Source organism: Echinops telfairi, unplaced genomic scaffold (genome assembly GCF_000313985.2).
Source record: "Echinops telfairi isolate 266 unplaced genomic scaffold, ASM31398v2 ScPeMD7_7457;HRSCAF=8495, whole genome shotgun sequence".
Lineage (NCBI taxonomy): Eukaryota > Metazoa > Chordata > Mammalia > Afrosoricida > Tenrecidae > Echinops > Echinops telfairi.
Genome location: NW_022111357.1, coordinates 2,731,765 through 2,752,542, shown reverse-complemented (window position 1 = coordinate 2,752,542; position 20,778 = coordinate 2,731,765). Strand labels below are relative to the sequence as shown.

The 20,778-nt window shown below is 41.9% G+C and overlaps 1 protein-coding gene across 4 annotated transcripts in view; it reads left to right on the top strand.

Moving 5' to 3' along the window:
- The first annotated feature begins 520 nt into the window (after positions 1-520).
- Positions 521-20,778, top strand: part of NFYC (nuclear transcription factor Y subunit gamma) — an 85,613-nt gene continuing 65,355 nt past the window's right edge. Inside the window, exon 1 of one of the 4 annotated variants that reach the window (XM_045298877.1) lies at positions 521-642. The gene's annotated coding sequence lies outside the window, so the exon portion shown is untranslated. Of the gene's footprint in view, positions 680-14,791; positions 14,987-15,968; positions 16,035-20,778 lie in introns of those variants that run through there. The other 3 variants (XM_045298879.1, XM_045298875.1, XM_045298878.1) reach the window with 3 other exon arrangements.

Here is a 20,778-nt window from a genome sequence, read left to right as displayed (position 1 = left end):
TAGCTGGAGTTTAAAGTTGTCTTAAGTTTCTCACTATCTGTGTTCAAATAAAAAAAACAAACCCAAAAACCAAAACCCAACGCCTATGTAGATGTAAAGTTACAAGCAGAACATTCTTGGGCAGTATTTGTTTATTCTGAAGTATATCATTGTTCACTTTTAGCATTAACTATGTGTTTATCCAATCTAGCATCTTTATGTAGTTCTCTGCCTCCTTCCCCAAATTAGCCAACAATTATCTCCAAAATTCAAAGCGTGAAGGACAGCCGACCTCCACAAGGATAGAACGCCCAATAGAGGTCACCAGGAAACGCCTGCGGATCTCCTGGAAAGGGGCGGGGCCAAGAAATTCTCCCGGACCAAGTGGGCGCCCCTTTCCAATCCTCGCGAGATTTTCAGCAGCTGGGCTTCTGCGCACTGCAAGCTACGGAGAGTCAAGGCGCCAAGGAGGGGGTGGGGGAAGGGCAGACGGTGCAAACGGCGTGGCCGCCATCTTGTTTGTGCCCCCACTTCGCGCGCGCTCCGTTCTCCGTGACGCACGCTTCCCCCACCCCTCCGCCCGGCCCGGGCCTCTGCATTGCCCGACGCCGCAGGAGCGCGGGGGCGGCTCCTGCTTGTTCTTGGACCCCCGAGCAGAGTCGTGTGAGTGCGGGAGCGTCGTGGGCGGAGGGTGTGAGAGTTGAGCGGCGGCGGCGGGGGGAGGGGCAGCGCTTCCCGCCTCCAGTGGAGCCCTCACTTCCCTCGCGCGACTGCAGCTGTCGTTCGGTTCGGCCTGCCCGCCGCCATGTTGAGTGCCCGCCGGGCCCGCCGCCGTCGCTTCCTCGGAGCTCGAGGGGTCCGTGCGCTTCGTCGGCCCGGCCCGCGGGCTTTCTCCCATTGGCGGAAGGCGGCGGCGGGGGGGCTCGCTCGGATTGGTCCGTGGCGGGGAGGCCGCGGACCTGGCACCTTATTGGTCGCGCTGGCTCCGGACTAAGGGGTGAAGAGAAATCAGAGGCTGGAGGATGCGCGCCTCCTGGGTCTGGGCTGCTGAGGCGATGACCCCCTACGGCGCAGGCGTGGAGTGGAGTTCGAGAGTGGCCCGGGAGGTCTAGGGGCAAGGCAGTGATGGTTTGGCGAGTCCTTTGGGGGTCACCAGCGGGGTGCCCCAGAGTAGGGGTACTCCAGAATCCAAGGGTACCCTACCGGTAACATGCAACGCCAGGATGGGGACGTAGACGCTGCTGGAGTGTCAGCCTGGGAATACGGAAACCGGAGTTACAGACTGAGAAGGGTCACCGAGATCCAGGGCTGCTGGACTTGGGAGTATGACACCGTGACGTTGAAGTCCTAGGATTCCAGAGCTCACAGCATGGTAGATGAGGAGAGGGCGTATGGACCCTATTGGAATGATAGAATGATCAGAGATTTTGCTACTGCGTTTGAACTTGAACCATTGGTTGGAGTCTTGGAGTTCAAACATCTCAGACTTGGGATGTGATGTGAAGGGGTGGTCCGCAGACCAGGACGTATCCAGAGGGTGGATGTGCCCTGTCTTAGTCACTGAATGCCAAGCTTAGGAAGCACAGCCAGACAGTAGTATCATTTGATGTTTGTGAAATTCTTCTGCCGGGAAGGTGGTTTCCACAAGCTATACTCAAACCAAAACAAATTCAACTACCGACACATAGCGACCTGATAGGACAGGTAGAACTGCTTCTTAGTTTACAGGAGTAAAAAGCCTTGTCTTTCTTCCACGGAGCACCGTGCTGTTAGCAGTTTGAATCTGTTAGCAGCTGCTCTGTGGGATGAAGTCGGGGCTTTCTACCAGATATTAAGTATCTGGCAATTAGTTGTTGAGTGAATATTGTTAAGATTCCCTATTGCAGGAATGAAGCCTGGCAGAGATCTTGGCTCATTCTCTTTGATATGTGCCTACAAATATTGTACCACATATATACGCACGTGTTTTTTTTTAAGCAGTCCCAAGCTAGAATAAGCAGTGCATAACTTCTTGCCTTAAGTAACCAGGCTTCTCACCATTTTCTGGTTCATATTTCAAAAGCTTTTGTTCTAATCCAAAACTCTTAAGGGTGAGTTTGTTGGCAGTACGTTTCTTTTTCCATCGAGTTCTAGTGACTAGAATGGCTTTACATTTGGTCGCTTCAGGGTACAGGAATATGGGGACATATGTGTTCAAGCTCTGTTTTCATGATTTATTTTTCATTGATCTAGCTTCAGATGAACACAACACATGTTTTACCCATTCCAAGAAGCTCCTGTAAATTTTCAACTTTGAGTAGTTTTATGTAATCTTAACTACATCTTTGTGAGAGAAGGAGAAAATAGTAGAGGAATGGACATGATATTCTGAGGTATATCGAACAGAACACCCTTATTTTTTTACCACTGTATTATAGATGAAGGCTTTATGGTCAGAGACAAATAGCTTGTCTTGTCCAGTGCTCAGTAAGTGCTTGAGTTAGGATTCAAACTCAAGTTGCCCAAACCTGTAGTTTATCTGCTATGTCATGTTATCAACATACACTTGACTGGTCAAATGCGCAAATATTTTAAAGTGGGTCACCTTTCTTTGACTTCTGAATGATCAAAGTGTGCTGACCCGAGCCCTCCTACTTACTTTACAATTTTAAAAATGTAAGGAAAACAAAGTGTACTTAATGGGAAGATATAATTCACAGGAATATGTTGCATTGTTTAAGCGTTTAGACCACAGAATTGTACCCATATAGAATATGAGTTCTTCAACTAGGTATTTCTATTGTGAAAGGGAACATGGAGAAGGTAAATTTCTGGATCTTTTTTCTGAATACAGGTAGATAACAGGAAAAATATGTACAGAAACTATTAAGAATCAGACTTCATAATACTGCTGACACAGTCTTTCTGTAGATGGAAGTAGTTTATGCCAAACAGTGGGGCACTACTGTGTGCCTGGTGAAAAGAGCTCACGGTATAGCTTTCAGACATCACCAGTTCCATAGGACCCTTGCCGCCAAACACCAGAACCAGTCAGAGGGTTAGCACTTTCTTCAAACTGTGGCACGCTGATTTTAAGATAAATTTATTCTGCACGGTGTATAAAATGAAAACTGATCCAATAAAATATTTTTAATACGAACTTTGCTTAGAAATCTTTGTATCCATTTTTAAGGGGAGACAGTAGACTAAGTCTTATTGCTTTGTCTTAATGTGATTGGATGAAGGCCCGCTCCTCTCACCCACGCCCTCCATTTTATTTACAATATAATAATTCAGTGTGGAAAATAGAGGCAAAGGTTCCAGTGACAATAGGGCTTTTCATGCACTGCTTGGCATGAAGAAGACTGCTTTCTGCATTTGCCTCTCGGCCTCATTTTGTCATTAAGTTAATCACACATGAGGAATGTCATGCTGTGCACTCTTTTTTGTAAGTCTGGACAAGGTTATAAAAATCAATTTGTGTGTGTTGTTTGTTTCCAGCAAGTATGTTCTATCATCCCATATGTTCCAGAGTGGAATTGCTCCTTAAGATTTTCTTAGCTACAGTCTTAAAGCAGCCAGGTGTTCTCTTCTGTGGTACTGCGGGTAGGGTCAAACTCTTGCTAGGTGCTGTCAAGTCAGTTCCAACTCAAACCTACCCTGTTGGCTGTACAATAGAACAAAACGCTGCCCAGCTGGCACCGTTCTCACAGTTGTTACCATGTTTGAGCTCATTCTAATCTATCTCTTTGAGGGTCTCCTCTTTCCAAGGAGCGTTTTGGCTGTATTTTTTCCAAGACGTACTTTTTCTGTTCTTCTGGCAATTAATGTTATATTCAGTATTCTTCCCCACCATAATTACAGGGCATCAATTCTCCAGTCTTCCTTATTGATTATTTATTGATTGACAGACTGTGGTGGTGAACTATATGTAACACACACACACATAACCTAATTTACTCGGTAAAAATTTAATTATTTGGAGATGAATATAATGACCAGGGTGAGCCCTTGTAATCCAAAGTTGTCCAGCCCCCAGTTTACCATATATACTCGATTATAAGCTGACCCAAATATCAGCCGAGGCACCTAATTTTACTACAAAAACTGCAACAACAACAACAACAAAAAAGGGCTGAAAGACTCGGCTTGTCCTCAAGTATATATAGTAAATAGCAATGGAGATTCCATGCGGACTTCAGGAATTCACACATTTCATGAGAAACTGCTACTTACTCCCAGGGCCTTTTCTTCCACATTGGCTCCTGAAAACCATGCTCACTTGCTCACCTGTTTCCAGAATAAACCACCTGAGAAATCTTGAACTCCTAGGAGGTCTGAATAGGTCTGCATTTATATTGAAACTTGTGAACTCTAATATTCTAAGCAGAAACCATATTAATATTTAATAGTTTATAAATGGTATAATATTTAATCTGTATAAAAATTCTGTTATCCATTAATGCTTTCACATTCTTTATTTGGTCAAAACTAATTCATTAAAAGTATGTATATATATATTTAAAATCATTTTATTGGGGCTCGTATAACTTATCACAATCCATACATCCATCCATTGTGTCAAGCACATTTGCAACATCTGTTGCCCTCGTCATTCTCAAAACACTTGCCTTCCACCCAAGCCCACGGTATCAGCTCCCCATCTTTTCCCCTCCCTCCCCTCTCCCACCTCCCTCATGAACCCCTGACAATTTATCCCCTCACCCCCCTTCCGTTGTCCAGCCCCCAGGGAGAAGATTATATGTAGATTCTTGTAATCAGTTCCCCCTTTCTACCCCACCTTCCCTCTACACTCCCAGTATCGCCACTCTCACCACTGGTTCTGAAGGGATCATCCGCCCTGGATTCCCTGTTTCCAGTTCCTATCTGTACCAGTGTACCTCCTCTGGTCTAGCAGGATTTGTAAGGTAGAATTGGGATCATGAGAGTGGGGGGAGGAAGCATTTAAGAACTGGAGGAAAATTGTTTGTTTCATTGTTACTATACTACACCCTGACTGGCTCATCTACTCCCCAGGACCTTTCTGTAGGGGGATGTCCAGTTGCCTACAGATGGGCTTTGGGTCCCTAATCTGCATGTCCCCTCATTCACAATATATCATTTTGAATATTTGTTTTCGTATCCCCATTTTATCTGTAGAGAAATGGAGGCAAAACAAAATGATGTCCTCCTTTTGGGTCAGTTCACATCTCTTTCCTTCTAGTTCAGAGGTACCAAACTAAGGAAATAGAAACCAAACTTGGGGATAATAGCATAGTTACTGCCTTTTGAGTGCTTTATTGTGCTTACTAGGATAAAAGCTGGTGGTGTAGTGGTGTGGGTTGGCTTGTGATACGCAGGGTCGGCAGTTTGAAACCACTAGCCGCCCGCAAGAGAAAGATGAGGCTTTCTACTCCTGGCAACAGTTACAGTCTTGGAAACGCACAGGGGCAGTTCTGCCTTGTCCTATAGGGTCACTATGACTCAGCATTCACTCGATGACTGTGTGAGAGAGTAAAAATACATTATTTGAAAAAAAATGCGTTATATGTGTTATCCTCTCAAAGGTATGACGGACGCGGATAACTCTTACTAAACTCATTTCCCTTGTAAGGAGACCCAGGCACAGAGGGCTTGTGTAATTCTTCAAGACCACACAACTAAGTAAGTGACAGGATTAAAACACAACTTTGTAGTTCCTAATTCCTGCACAATTTGTGGAGTCCTTATCCTCAAACATTGTTATCCTGGCCCTGTAGAATATTATGGGAAACAAAAAACCTTTAGATTCCTTCAGACCGTCCTTTGTACTGGGGCTTTAAAGAATGAGATGACATGACCATGCCATTTAACTATTCAGAGGCTGAGCCAAGTCTCGTGCTGGTCATGGATTTCCAGATCATCGCTCATTTTACCAGACAGCATGGCCTCTCCTGTGAAAGCACGGAACTGCCTTGATAGCATCGTCAACTTTGAGAACTCTGCATGTTTCCCCAACGTTGTCCCATTACACAGGAGGGAGGAGAACTTCAGAGGACATTATTAGGGTCACAGATGACCTTCTTGAGGGTCATTCCAGCCTTAGGCACACAGTCTAGGAGAAACATTCCTTAGCTAGCAAGTTGTTCTTTTCCATTCTATTTCTTGTGCTAAAAGCAAACTGGTTGTGAGTTATCTGATGTCTTACAGTCTCTCTCTTTTCATTTTGTTTGTTCAGTTTTTCATGCATGCAGTGTGACAAGCTAGGAAGGCTACAAGGTCATTTCAGTATTGTCCCACAGAGACTAAAACACCTCACATAATTTAAATAGATTAATATGCAAGAGGAAATGACTTTAAAATATTTTGGCCAAAAAATTCCTCGCGAGGAGGGGCATTGCATTGCTGAGTTTGGAGTCCAATCTGGGAACAAATTCTTTCTGCAATGCACTCACCCTCTGTGTGAGTTGGGGAAGGGCTGAACATGACTCAGCCTTGGTTTCTTACTCTGCGAAGTAGGGGTGATAAGACCTGGCTTTCTGCTCTGCAGGACCGCTGTGAGCTGTAAGGGGTGGCATTGTCTTTGGAGTAAGCGGGAAGACAACGTTTTGGAATGTTTGAGAAAAACAAAATTCTCTGCTTACAGAATGCTGGCTCGGTGGCAAATTTTTCTGTACATTCCTTATATTTCTTTATGTTTTAGCTATGATATCTTTGCTTTTTGGCTAAAGTTCTTATGTTCTACAGACAGATGACTTCTAAATCCTGCATACTTTCTTTGATGGAGTGAGTTTTCTAAAGGGTAAACTTCAGGTGCAATCCAGAGAGCTGAGCCTGAGTCCAACCTTTGTTTTCAAATGTTTCCACTCCAATAGGTTTAAATTAAAGGTGCAAGTCCATGTCCAAGGTATTTAAGGTGCCCTATTTAAATTCATTCTCTCCACTTAAAATCAACAGTATATCCTTATAAATTAGATTCAAGAATTTGTTCTATTCTTAAATACATTCATGGGCAGGCACTATAAATAGTGATTTTGAGCAGTGCTTCAATAAAGAAGAATGAGATGACTCATAGACAATTACTCATAGACAATTGGAACATGGAATATTTTGTACCAGGCCATTGGCTTAAGTCTGTTAGAGTTACTGAAGGTTTTCTGAATATTTAAGTTAGTTGCCCTGTCTTCAGGAGCTGGCAAATTATTTAGTGATCCATATGAAGTGAGGCTTTGCCCAGATCAGTAGTGTGACCTTTCCATTGTAAAGATCAAGGACTAAAGTATGTAGGTAATATAGAATCTGTGTAATTGAACATTTTTGTTTATTTCTACCAGTCTTAAAAGTTATTATTGTACCCTGAAGATAAGTAGTTTTTTTTTTTTTATAAGTAGCTTTTTATCAAATTAAAAAGTTGAAACTTTTTAAGAAGCAGCACACGCTTGGGTGACAATTTGGAGGCAGAAGATTGCTATTTTTGGTGGCATTTAATGTAATTTTCAGTAGTACTGAAAAAGGAAAAGGATAATGGGTGTAAAACTAACTATTTTGGAAGGTAGTCAGGATAGAGTTGCATATTGTTCTTTTAGTTCTCTAGTGGGTTTAAGACTTGGGCTATTAACTGCCAGGTCAGCAGTTTGAACTCATCAGCTCCTCTGCTTGAGAAAGATGAGGTTTCTACTCCCACAGTTACAGTCTTGGAAACCCACAGGGACCGTTCTATCTTTGTTTTGTAGGATCATTGTAAGTCTTGACTCCACTTGGTGGCAATTGAGTTTTGATAACATTGGTAAGCTGGCTTATAGCAGCACTTAATCAGAGCATTCCATTGAACATTGCTAGGTGCTGCTGAGTCTGACTCATGAGGATGGGGACCCTGTGCACAATAAAAGGAAATGCTCCTCCCTCCTGCTCTAGCCCCATGATCACTTATGGATTGACCACTTGTGCGATCTATAGGGTTTTCACGGGCTGAATTTTTTTGAAGTAGACTGCCACCCTCATTCTTCTTGTCTGTCTTAGGAAAGTTCACTGAGCCTGTTCAGCATCATAGCAACATTAAGGCTTCCTCTGACAGATGGGTATGGATGGGTATGGAAATTGGCTCTTATGCATGAGAGGTGAGAATTCTGCTATAGAACTAACACTGCCCTCCTTAGTTCTGTACAGTGCTAACAAGTGTCCACTGGGAAGGAAAAAAGGCTCCTTTACCAAATAACAGCCGAAGTGAAATGGATTTTGTATTACAGATATGCTTGTCTGACGCTTTATACTCTTGTCACTTATGACCGACCCTTCAAGGCGAAGAATACATTACGTAGTGTTTCTCTGACTTACCTGACCATGGGACCTGGTTTGTGAAAACACCTAAGAAACATTTTATGTTATGACTGCTCTGTAGTGAGGCCCAGTTGAGCAGTTCTGTTAGAGTCTATGAATAAGAAATGAATTATTTTGTGTGGTAGCTTGACTAGTTGTGGGAAAGAATTTTTCTTAGAGCATATATGTCTCCAAAGAAATATAAACTCTTAGGCAAAGGGTATTTATAGAGCTCTAGATAAAGACATGTACATATACAAATATATGAGGATGGGGAAATAGATCTATGAGCCTACATTTATAGGTTTGGTATTAAGGTAGCAGAAGGACATTGGGCCTCCACTCAAGTACTCCCTCAACACAAGAATACTTTCTTCTAGTAAATTGGCATTCTATGATGCTCACCTTCCCGACACAACCGCTGAAGACAAAGCGGGTGAATAAGCAAAGGTGGTGAAGAAAGCTGATGGTGCCCGGCTATCAAAAGATATAGCGTCTGGGGTCTTAAAAGCTTGAAGGTAAACAAGCGGCCATCTAGCTCAGAAGCAACAAAGCCCACATGGAACAACATATCAACCTGTGTGATCACGGGGTGTCGAACGGATCACTGAAGACAAATGGGTGCATAAGCAAATGTGGCGAAGAAAGCTGATGGTGCCCGGCTATCAAAAAGTATAGCATCTGGGGTCTTAAAGGCTTAAAGGTAATCAAGCGGCCATCTAGCTCAGAAGCAACAAAGTCCACATGGAAGAAGCACACCAGCCTATGCAACCACGAGGTGTCGAAGGGATCAGGTGTAAGGCATCATCAGAACAAAAAATCTTACCATAGTGAATGATGGGGGGAGTGCAGAGTGGAGATCCAAAGCCCATTAGTAGGCCACTGGAGAGCCCCTTGCAGAGGGGTCTCGGGGAGGAGATGAGCCAGTCAGGGTGCGATGTAACAATGATGAGAAATACAACCTTCCTCTAGTTCCTAAAGGTTTCCTCCCCGCTCCCACTACCATGACTCGAATTCTATCTTGCAAGACTGGCTAGACCAGAGGAGGTACACTGGTACAGATAGGAACTGAAAATCCAGGGAATCCAGGACAGATGAGCCCTATAGGACCAGTGGTATGAGTGGCAAAACAGGGTAAAGGGAGAATGAGTAGGAAAGAGGGAACCGATTACATGGAACTGTGTGTGACCTCCTCCCTGGGGGACAGACAACCAAAAAGTGGATGAAGGGAGACGTCGGACAGGGCAAGATATGACAAAATACCCATTTATAAACTATCAAGGGCTCATGTGGGAGGGGGGAGCGGGGAGGGAGGGGAAAAATGAGGACCTAATGTCGGGGGTTTCAACGGAGAGAAAATGTTTTGAGAAACGATGTACAAATGCGCTTTACACAATTGATGTGTGTATGGATTGGGATAACAGTTGTATGAGCCCCTAATAAAATGTTAAAAAAAAAGAAATATAAACTCTTGAAAAAAAACTACACAAATAACATGAGTACGGAAAAAAGAAAATGTCCTAAAATTGATTGTGGTAAAGATTGCACAACTCTTCTTGATGTGGTTGAACTGCTGAATTGAGTGATATGTGGATGAAGTCCCAAAAAACTGTTTATACATTGTGTGTGTGTGTGTGTGTCTTTGGGGTGGATGTGATTTCAAAGGTCATCTCGGTTTAGAAATGTGCATTCAGTTACTTACTGAACAGGCATTCATTGAGCACAGTGACACTCCTTATTTCATTGATAGTATCATTGCTTCAAATGTTTCTACAGTATCTTTGAAATTATCTTTAGAATTTCTGTCAAATTCTTTAGAAACTATGTCACTCTCCCCCCTTCCCTGTTCTTAAAGCTTGAAGGTAGATTTGCTTTGGGAACTAAATAATGATTGTTTAGCACCAAGTCATGAAGGATGTGGGTCAGAAGTTATAGCCTGGCAGTTCATGAATTTTTTTGGTTATTCTTACATTATTTTTCGTTAAAAAAAAATTGGACCCAAAATTCTGACATTAAAAATATCTTAACTTTTGCTTCTTTTTAAGATTCTCCTATTAGCCTGGATCAACATTCTTGAGGGACTGTTTTCAGTTGGAGCTCAGTAGTGCCCACCCTTTTAGATGTGACATTCACTCTCCAGTTTGGGTCATTCCCTTCCCTTTCCTTTTACTCAGTAAGCAGTAAGGCTGAGAGGCTGGGTTTGATTTATGTATCTGCTGAGCATTGGGGATATGGAGATCAATAAGACAAGCACTGCCTACAAGAAGGCTTTCTCTAGGGCTAGAGACATCTTAAGATATAATTGTGTGGTAAGTGTTTTAGTAAGTGCATATTTAGATATTAAGTGAGTACCTACCATATGGCCAGTATTATCTCAAATACTTCCACTTGTCTTATTTAAACTTTAATATTCTTATGAGTTGGTATTAGCTTTTTTCTATTTTATACTGGAAGCAATAAGCTCAAATGGTAAGTAGCTTGACCCAGGTAATACAGCTAGTAAATAGGTGGTTACAGACTCAAGGTTGGTCTTTTGACTAAGAGCATTGAAGCTTAAATCACATAACCAGAGTCATGGGTTTTGTTTGTGATCTGGATGCTATTTAGGGAGACAGTGCATTTGTTTGCTGTAGAGGGCTGATGGGATCTAGGATCAGTAAGATTGTTAAGCGGAATCCCAAAAGGGTCTTAAGGCACACTAATGACAGGCCAGAGAAGAGGAAGCTATAGTGAGGGAATAAATCAGGAATAAATAAGGGAGATTCAAGGGTTAATTTGAGTTTTCTTCCCACTCCTGGTTTGAGTTCTAAGGTGACTGTTGATAAGAAGTCGGAGTTAAAGTGTTTTTCTTACAAGGTGCTAAGAACTAATAAAAACTGCTGAAGTCCTCCACAAAGTACCAAGGGACATGATTGGTTTAATCTAGTACAGCAAAAGTCAAAGGGCAGACTTTGGGAACAGTAACCAGATCTTGGTTGGGGTTGGTGGTGAAAAGCATAGGTTTCCAGCATAAAAGCTGGGAAAGATTTTGAGTAGCAGCTTCTAGGTAGTCCTGCACTGCTTTCTAGAGCTATGGCCTTGTGCTGTCAGGGCTGCAGGGTATACTGGGGAAGGGGAGAGATTTTTCCTTCAAATAGCTTCCGTATATGTTAGCTTATTTAATCCTTACAGTAACTAATGGTATATGAGGGGCCTTCAAAAAGTTCATGGAAAAATTACATTATCTTTTAATTCATTTTTCTTAAGAATGTTTTGAAGACCCCCCCCCATATGATATTCATATTTTATAGATGAGAAAACTGAAGTTTAAGATTAGTCCAGTGACTTGCATTTAATAAACAGTGACGGGCCAGAGTTTGACGCTAACTCAGCCTGACCACTAAAGCTTAGTTGCTTTTCTATAGTGTCATTAATAATAGTTAATGATACTCTGAACATATTCTGATATTCTGCCTATTATTTGAGGCCCTATGGACACCCCCCCCCCCCCCAGCTTGCTACTGAGTTGAGAATGTTTTGGGAATAAGAAATTTATAAGCCTTCTTGGTTTCATTTTCTAGACTAATAGCTTTTAGAATTAGTGATGTAAACTTTTAAGAAAAACCATAATACCTTAACTATGTAACTGCAGCACCCCCTTTCCCCCCAGCTGTTAGCATTAAAAAAATAAAAAGTGGCTGGTGAATCACTTCTGCCTCATGGTGACTGTGTGAGAGCAGAACTGCACTCCATCAGGTTTGGCTGATTTTTTCAGAAGTAGATCTCCAGGCCTCTCTTTCTAAGTGCCTCTGGTGTTAACCTTCAGAGTATGTCACTGTACCACCAGGGACTCCCTGTCAGCATAGCCAAACTTTTTTCCCCCAGACTCTTATTTGACAGTTAATCTCTTAATATTTCATTGAGTACTGTTAGTAATTTAGTTAGCTGTTCAAATCCTTATAAATTATAAATGTGATATTACTGGTTGACTATTCTTAATACTTTAGTAATAAAGTTTGTATCAATATATAGGGTTCTATTTTGATTAGGTATTTAGCTAGGTCTCCATTCAAACAGGTCGAATTCAACATGAGTCAGATTTCCATTGCCTAAATCAGTGAAATTGTTTAATGGTTTATGTTATCTCTACATATATGATTCCTAAGAAATTCCTTAGAGGTATCTCATGTCTCAGTAAGCATTGTGGTGCAGTTCAAAGAATACCCTTTGTGGGACCTGAGTTTGCATCTTAGTTTATGACTAGGGCTACTTGCTTACCTTCTCCGAACCTCACTTTCTCACATGTAAATAATGGGGATATAGTGTGGGTTAGAGGAATAGTATCTATAATGTGCCTCACACAGGATCTAACACTGACTTTCTGTGTATTTGCATTATGATGAATCAGACTTAACATCATCCTTTAAAAAAATAAATATCCTTAGTAATATATACCAATATAGTATTGTAGCACATAATTTACTAATATTGTTCTTATGACAACCCCAAAAGAGAAATAAAGACTGGATTTATAAACATATTAAAAGTCAAAGGCAATAGGAAATGAGTTAATCAACCTACAGTAGAACTGACTTACAACGGAGTTGTCAGAATGGATGCTGGGACCATCTGCACTACATTTCTTCATTTCAGTGTGGGAAATAGAGTATGCTTACCAAACCAGCCCCCTTGCTATCAAGTTTTTCCAACTCATACCCCCCCACCCCCCAAAGGACAAAGTAGAACTGTTACAGAGTTTCCAAGGCTTTAAATCTTTTAGGAAGCAGACTGCCACCTCTATCCCATAGAAAGTCTGGTGGGTTCAAACTGCCGACCTTTTTGGTTTGCAGTGTCACCAGAGCTCCTTAGGATTATGCATAGAGAAGTTAATACAGCAAAGTGATTAGAAAACCACCTTGTTTCTATTTCAAGATCCTGCCAAATTTCTGCAGATGTTCAGGTTGACCTCTCCTGTAAGGTCAATCAAGGAATTTCTAAAAAAACCTGCTGATGTAGTAGTTAAGTTTTCAGCTGTGATCCGCAGGGTTAGTGGTTCTATATCACCAGCTGCTTTGTGGGAGAAAGGGGCTTTCTACTCCTATCAACAGTATAGTCTCAGAAACTCACAGGGGGCAGTTCTACTTTATAGGGTCACTTTGAGTTGGCAGTGGAAAAACACCCCCAAACTAGCAAATTGGTTACCTTGCTTAGACTTAGGATATTTAGTTTTGAAAAGATGAAGCAGATCTAAGGTGGTTATTAAAGGCCTCAGGAATTGGTGAGGTTTCCATCTGAATGTTTTATATATAAAAAGAAAAACATTTATTGATTTTTTTTCATACCACATTAGAACCTACCGTTTAAAACCTAAGCAGTTAGGTCCCCAAACCCTAAGTAAATATTTGACCACTATTTGTACTTGAGCACTTTATGCTTTCAGTAACTACAGTGAATCAAGTAAGAATACTTAGATCAGCCCTGCTATACATTCTTCAAAATGGGGGAGTGAAAATTACTCTTATGAAGTCTGTGACACCAAAATGCCGTGACAGCTAACATTTTGTGACTGTCTCGAATGAATGAATGAATTTGTCAAACTATAATGTGCTTTAACTAATTTATTGGCTGACATTCTAGCATCTTTGCCATCATTGCCGTTCCCCACCGCCACCCCCGACGTGCCCCCCCCCAAGTATATTTCATAGGGTTCCTGGTAGACTTTTTTTGGAAAGGCTTCTGTTCCACTGACTTCATATATTAGTTCATAGCTTTATACAGAGTTTTCCGATTTACTTTACGTTACAAAATAAAGTGCTTTGCCCTCTGTGCTTTGAAAACAACCTCATATTTAATGACAGCTGCCTTTTGGGAAGTCCTGCAAACAGTTGTCTGACCATTGGCTTGTTAAAAGAAGTTGCATTTTCTTGGAAGCCATTGGATTAACTCTGTTAATTCGCAACAGAAAATCAAAGATAGTTAAGTCACAACTTCCGACCTTGTGTATCTTGTTTCTCTAGTTCCGTGCCTTAGGATTCTGTAGCTATAGCTCACAGACATCTTTGATGGCCAATCAGAAGCAAATCAATTACCTTACATTTTAAAAAATGAACTCTGACAGCCAATAAGAAATCCCTTGGGTGGGAGCTGTAATGTGTCTTTCGTGTGATTTTAAGAACATTGCTAAATTTGCAGTATCTTCTATTTGGGAAGCACGTGAGGCCCTAGCACATCTGCTGTTTGCATTTTCCAGACATTTCCAAGCTTTAAGTTCCTGTAGTTTTGAAGTGCGGATCTGACCCCTGCTCTGCTTCTCAAGGTAACTTTAAAACAGGAAGTGTACAAAGGAGGTAACTGATGACGTGAACAGCCAATCGTGGTTTTGTGTTCTTAGTCGATTAAGCAGCTCAGCCAATGGGGCCACTCTGGAGGCAAGGTTTGGTGTCAAATAGCATGCTAGATTGAATGCCTTTGACTGTTAAAGTGGAAGGAGGCTGCAGGGCTTCATTGGAGCCTCGGAGTTTTTCACTGAGGCAGGGGTCAGCTGAAAGACAAAGAAAAATGGCGAATAGTTTGTTGGGGGGTGGAGGGACAGCTGTTCGGGTTTTCACTGGAGTGGACATACCAGACTCAGGTTTCTTCATCTCCTGCTGCCTTTTGTTTCCGCCGTCCTTTTGGGGGGAGGGATAGGAGTGACTTAAATTCTCCCTGTCCGAGGAGATATAAATAACTACATGTAAAATTAATGCAGTTCCCGGTAAGTTTAATTCTTTGTTTTGTGTTGCAATGATAGAAACTGTTTAGCGTCAGAGAGTGTAGACAAGTTGCACTGTTACAGAAAATGGCCACTTTACATTCCATGCATACCTTTTGATGCACCTAGAATACCTTGCTCTGTAGATTTTGCATGCCCTTCAACTAGAATTTCTGTTGCTAGCTGAGTATTGACAATGTCAGGTACATGAAGAAATCTTCATCATTTCTCAGGGCCACACAGAAGCAAAGCACTTTCTCTTTTCATTGGGTAAACTTAACTGTTTTCCAGATAATTTTCCTTTGTTCAAGTGCACTGAAGCTTTCCTACAGAATAAGCTGAGATCTAGCCAGAGTTTTTCTATTTCCATGCACTTTGTTGACATCTATTTTCAGAGGTGGAAGCAACACCATTACTGTTCTGAATTTGTATAAAAATATGATTTGCATGATGCAGGGTTGAATTGTGAGGGCCCATATGCCAATGTGAAATTCTTCCATAACTTTCTTGATTTATCTGACTGTGTATAGTTTCTAATAAGTACTAATTAATTTAGTGACAACCTTTCAGGTTTAAAATGTTCACGTAAGCTCAGAATAGTGGTCAGAAACACGCTACACTATATTAGCAGTGAACAGAGCAAATCTTTCTCTACCAGTTTGTACACATTTTGTCATGCATTGATTTGGTTCTTTTCAAGTGTTGTGGGCAAATGCATTACCTTTTCTGTGTGTCATGTTTAAAATCTGAATTTACCTGCAGCTTATGAATAGGAGAGGTCTAGTAGAGGCACCCTGTCTTTTGCCCTTGATAAATTACCCTACCCCCCACCCCCCTCCACCTTTTCGGGAAGCTAATGTAGGTTGCTAATCGCTAGTCAGTGAGTTCTTTTGAACAGAGAAGTCTTCCATCCCTTGTACTAAGCTCTAAAGTACACTTGGTAAATAAAAGCAATCCCGTGTTTTCTTTTTATTTGCAAATACAGAATGAAGGTCATTGGAACATTTCTGCAGCAGACTGGAGCAGTGAGCCAGCAGCACTCTGTCTCTGGGTAGGGAATAGGCGCAGGCCCTATTAGAGGAGAAGTTTGGAGGATGTTGATTTGCCTTGCTCTCTCTTCCCCATACAGAACTTACCCGAGAGGATCGATAAGGGTTTAGATTTTGAGCTCTTGGAGTTGGAGTAGTGTAGGAGTCAAAGTTGCAGGCCTCTGTCGTTGCTTGCAAAAGTGACCTTGAAAAACTGCCGAGGAGCTGAAAGATGGAAGAGTAAAGTTTGTTTATGCACATTTGGATAGAAAAGCGCTAAGATGAGGGAGACTACTGATGTACAGGTCGAGTGGTTGGTAGGAGTATGTTACAGATTCAAATCAGGGTTTCGGACAGTAGGCGCCTTCTACTCTTCTCTGCTCCCTCCTCCCCGTGAAGATATGCTCAATCCTTCCCGTATGATAGCTGGGTAAGCTGCTTAACAGACTCAAATTCCTTCTATGATATCTTGTCTTATCTTGTTTTCTTGGTAATCTAGAAGGTTCTTGATGAAGAGTGGTATTTCAGAAGTTCTAAGTAGTTAAGTGTGTGAAATTTCTTTGGGGGGGATTGGAATGTTTATGGTAAGAAAATAGTCATTCGGGGAAGTAAAATCACAAGAAAAAGTATGTGTTAAAGATTACATTTTAACAGAAGTAATTCTTTTCATTTCAGTTTAATTTTTCAACTCATTGATTTAATATGTTACCATTTGCTTCAGACTTTGGGTATGGTTTTAAAAAATGGTGATAGCTACAGCATGATTACATGGGCAGTGTGGGAAAAACCCTGGATTAGGGAGGGCAAAAGTGTGAAGGTAGGGCACAGTATGAGGCCTAGATAAGGCTCTTTGTAAATTTAGGAAATGGAGGATTTAATTTATTGATGAGGCAACACTAGCTTGGACCTTTTTAGGGTCATGGACTTTTGGAATCTGACCCACTACCTAGAAAAATGCATATAGGCACGCATGCCTGTGCAAAACCTCTAGTGGCTAAAATATTTCCCAGTATATGTTGAATGGCCAAAGAAATGGTTCTTATATAAATTAAGAAAACTTTCCTTTTTCCCTAGAAAGAATAAACACCCAGAGTTACAGGTTTAGATTGGGGTGGAGGTAGGAGTGGGGAGGCATAGATAGATGGGTGTTTGAGATTTTGGCATTTATTTACTCCGATTATAATATTTGAAACAGAATAAATGATGCCATGGTAAAAGTAGAGAATTTAAAGTCAGGAGGCCTGTGTTAGAGACCCAGCCAGCTACTAGTAGCTCTGTGAGCTTGGGCAAGTCAGCCATTTAGTGTCAGCTTCCTCACGTGTAAAAATGGGACCTAAAAATAGCGCCTTCCTATTTCCTGGTGAGTTTCAAATGAGATCATGTCCGTCAAAGTGCTTTGCAAATTGTGAAATGCTACATAAGTATTAGCTGTTACTGATCCAAACGATTTTGGGGTTAGATTCCTGTGAATATGTGGCATCAAAGGAAACATATTTTACTATATAAAGGAGTTTGTTTAAACCTGAGACTGGTTCTGCATGCCTTTACCTGTATATTTCTGTTTATGCTGATGTAACCTTACCTATTTAATAAATACAGTGAGATGATTTAACTCTTTTGAAGGGATTTTAGCTTCTCTGTCAAAAACTAAAAGCTTTTCAGAATAAGATGAAACGGTAATGCTAATTTTATAAAATCCTTATTAGATTTAAGAATCTTAAGAACTAGTAACTTGTTCTGATTGGATACTTGTATTTGCACCATAATGCAGGTAAGTTGTAATGGTTGCAAAGATTTACCATGCAAAGGTTACCTTTGTAGTTTGTGAATTGAATATTTATAAGTGTAAACTGAAGCTGTTAAAACATTTTTTTGCTTGCTTTTTATTTGTTTTCTTATGCAATCTCTGTACAGCCAGTTTTCAAGCTTGGGAGGTAGTCATAGCTTCAAAGTAGTATCAAGCAAGTATGCCTTTTCTTTCTAAAATAACTGGTTTCTTGTCAGAATCTAAACATTAGCATAAAATCCTATCAATCAATACCTGCTGTGAGATACCTTTTCCAAGATAAAGGGTGGACCCTCATGGGAATTTCTTTCTTACCCATCGTATGCGCCCCAATGTAATTTATTTTTAGGACTTCATTTGCTTCTTTGAGAGTAGGGTGGATCTTTTGTGATCTGTTGGATTTCCTGTCATCTTAAGTCACTTCCTCTCAGGTATGGTCAGTCAGTATTGATGCTTGTCTTCTTTTTGTGCACTGAGAGGATAAATTCAGACAGAATGAGGTTTGGCACAATTGGCTTTGACCTCTTCAAATAAAATTCCTGTTCCAAAATGTATATATTTGAACCCAGCAGTCATCATCACTATGGTCTTTTTGTCCTAAAACGAGATGAGATCTTTTTTAAAAAGACACCATATGAGAGGGTACCCCCCCAAGAAAAACGAAAACCAGAAAAAGCTCTGCGTGGAGGGAGCTTTCATTGTACGCATTTCCCCCCCACTAGCTGAGCATTGAGAAGCTCACTCTGAATTAGTGCACCCAGTGGTGTCTCTTGGGAAGGTTCTCGCTAGTCACAGTGAATTTTTTTTGATAAAGCAGTTTCACTTGAACTTCGTTTTTATGTGATTTCTGATTTAAGAGAACAGTGTGCGGCTGTAAAATTTTGTTTCCTGCTCAGGTAAAATGCCTCAGAAACTCTTGTGATGTTGAACACAGCTTACAAGGACAGCCCTATGGGCAAAACTCAAGTGTACCAGTGGTTTTCTAGTTTCAGAAAAGGTGAAATGTAGATTGATGACAAACCTTATTCTGGATGTCCATCAGCTTCCCAAAATGACGAAAATGTCAACCATGTAGTGCATTTGGAGTTCATTCCACCAGGTCAGACTATTAATCAAGCTTTCTGTTGAGAGGTTCTGAAAAGATAGCATAACAGTGTGCTACAAAAAAGGCCTGATTTGTGGTAGATGGGGGACTGGTTTTGCCACCACGACAGTGGATCTGCTCCCACAGCCATCTCAAAACAGCATGCCTCTCTTGTTCCACATACCTTACTCACCTGACCACTCCATGGGACTTCCTTTCTTCAAGTGAAGAGGGACATGAAGTAAAGTGATTCGATGACTTACAAGAGGGAGGTGCTGTAGGCCATCCAAATAGATGAGTTTGGAAAATGTTTCCAAACCTATACATATATGCACGTAAATCTGTTTGCCCACATTCTTATATAAATATATTTACATATGTACATTCCAGTCTTAAAACCTCTATACACACCCTTTGTCCCCTAGTTCTTTCCTCTGTTTCCCTTTACTTTCCTCGTGTCCCACTGTCATGCGCAGCTTTCCTTTGGGTTTCAGTGATTTCTCTCGGTTACAATGCCCTTGTTGAATCCCTACCAGGCCTCTCGCATCCTCCTTGCCACTGTTTTTGGATCACTTGTTGCTCCCCTGTCCCTGGGCTGGTAGCACCACCTCCTTACCCCCGCCTCCCCCTCTCCCGTGTCCCTCCTGAACCGTTGGTCCCGTTGTTTTCTCCTCCAAACTATTCGTCCAGTCTACCTTATCAAGATAGATCTATAGAGATACTAATATGCATAAAAAACCAAGCCATAGCAAGATAGGCAATCAGTGAGAGCACAGCGATGGCATCAAAAAAGGAAACCTATTACCTAGAAGAATAAGTTAATTAAACAAACAAAACAAAACAAAAATTTAAGCAGAAAGAAAAACCTGTAAATAGGTCAAGGTCTGATTTTTGATCTCTAGGCGACACGTGTCCTCCAGTCAAGACCGATGGGGTACCATGCTCTGGCCCCCAAGTCTGTCCTTAGTACTCCCTCGGGGGCTCTGCTCTGCTCCCACGGTTGCTCTGCCGCACGCTTTTTGTGGTTTGCCTTGGTGTCTCAGGGTCAGTCTGGGCCAGTCCCAACACTGAGTCCCCAGCGTTGTCCCCCTTAGAGCCCGGGGCCATCAAGGGATGGCGTGTCTCATGGTGGGATCAGCCATATTGTCCACTCTGTCCACAGGCTGTTCAGAGCCAGGATGTCGTCTTCAGGCCTGGTGGGTCAGAATGTGCTCTGCTCTCACTTCCTCCCCAAATGCTCCCATTTGCTCTGATCAGACATGCCCCTCTCCCCTAACTGCAGCGTCATTGCCGTCCTCTCGAGTAACTTCTTCTGGGGGGAGGGGTTGTTGTCCACATGGCTGGCATGGGGCCGAGCCCTCAGGCCCCTCCACTGGCTCCCCACTCCTTGCCGACAAGCTGCATTCGTCTGGCTCTGGCTTTAAATCTGGTCCCTCTTTCCCTGTGGAGACACAAACAACACCCTTCCCCTTCCCTTTTATCAGTGCCCTATTACCCCGTCACATATCCCTTTTTAAAATTTTTTAATTTTCCTTTCCCTGTTCCTCCCCCCACCCCCCTTGGGGTTGGCTACCCTATGTACCCCTGGCAGCAGATGGCCATTGGGCCTCCACTCAAGCACTTACTCATTACAAGAACACATTGTTCTTTTAAATTGGCATTCCAGGATGCACACCTTCCCGAATCGATTGCTGAAGAAAAATGTGAACATAAGCAAGGGTGGTGAAGAAAGCTGATGGTGCTTGGCTACCATAAGATATAGCATCCAGGGTCTTACAGGCTTGAAGACATACAAGCGGCCATCTAGCTGAGAAGCATCAAAGCCCAGATGGAAGAAGCACACCAGCCTGTCTGACCACGAGGTGTAGAAGGGATCAGATATCAGACATCAAAGAAC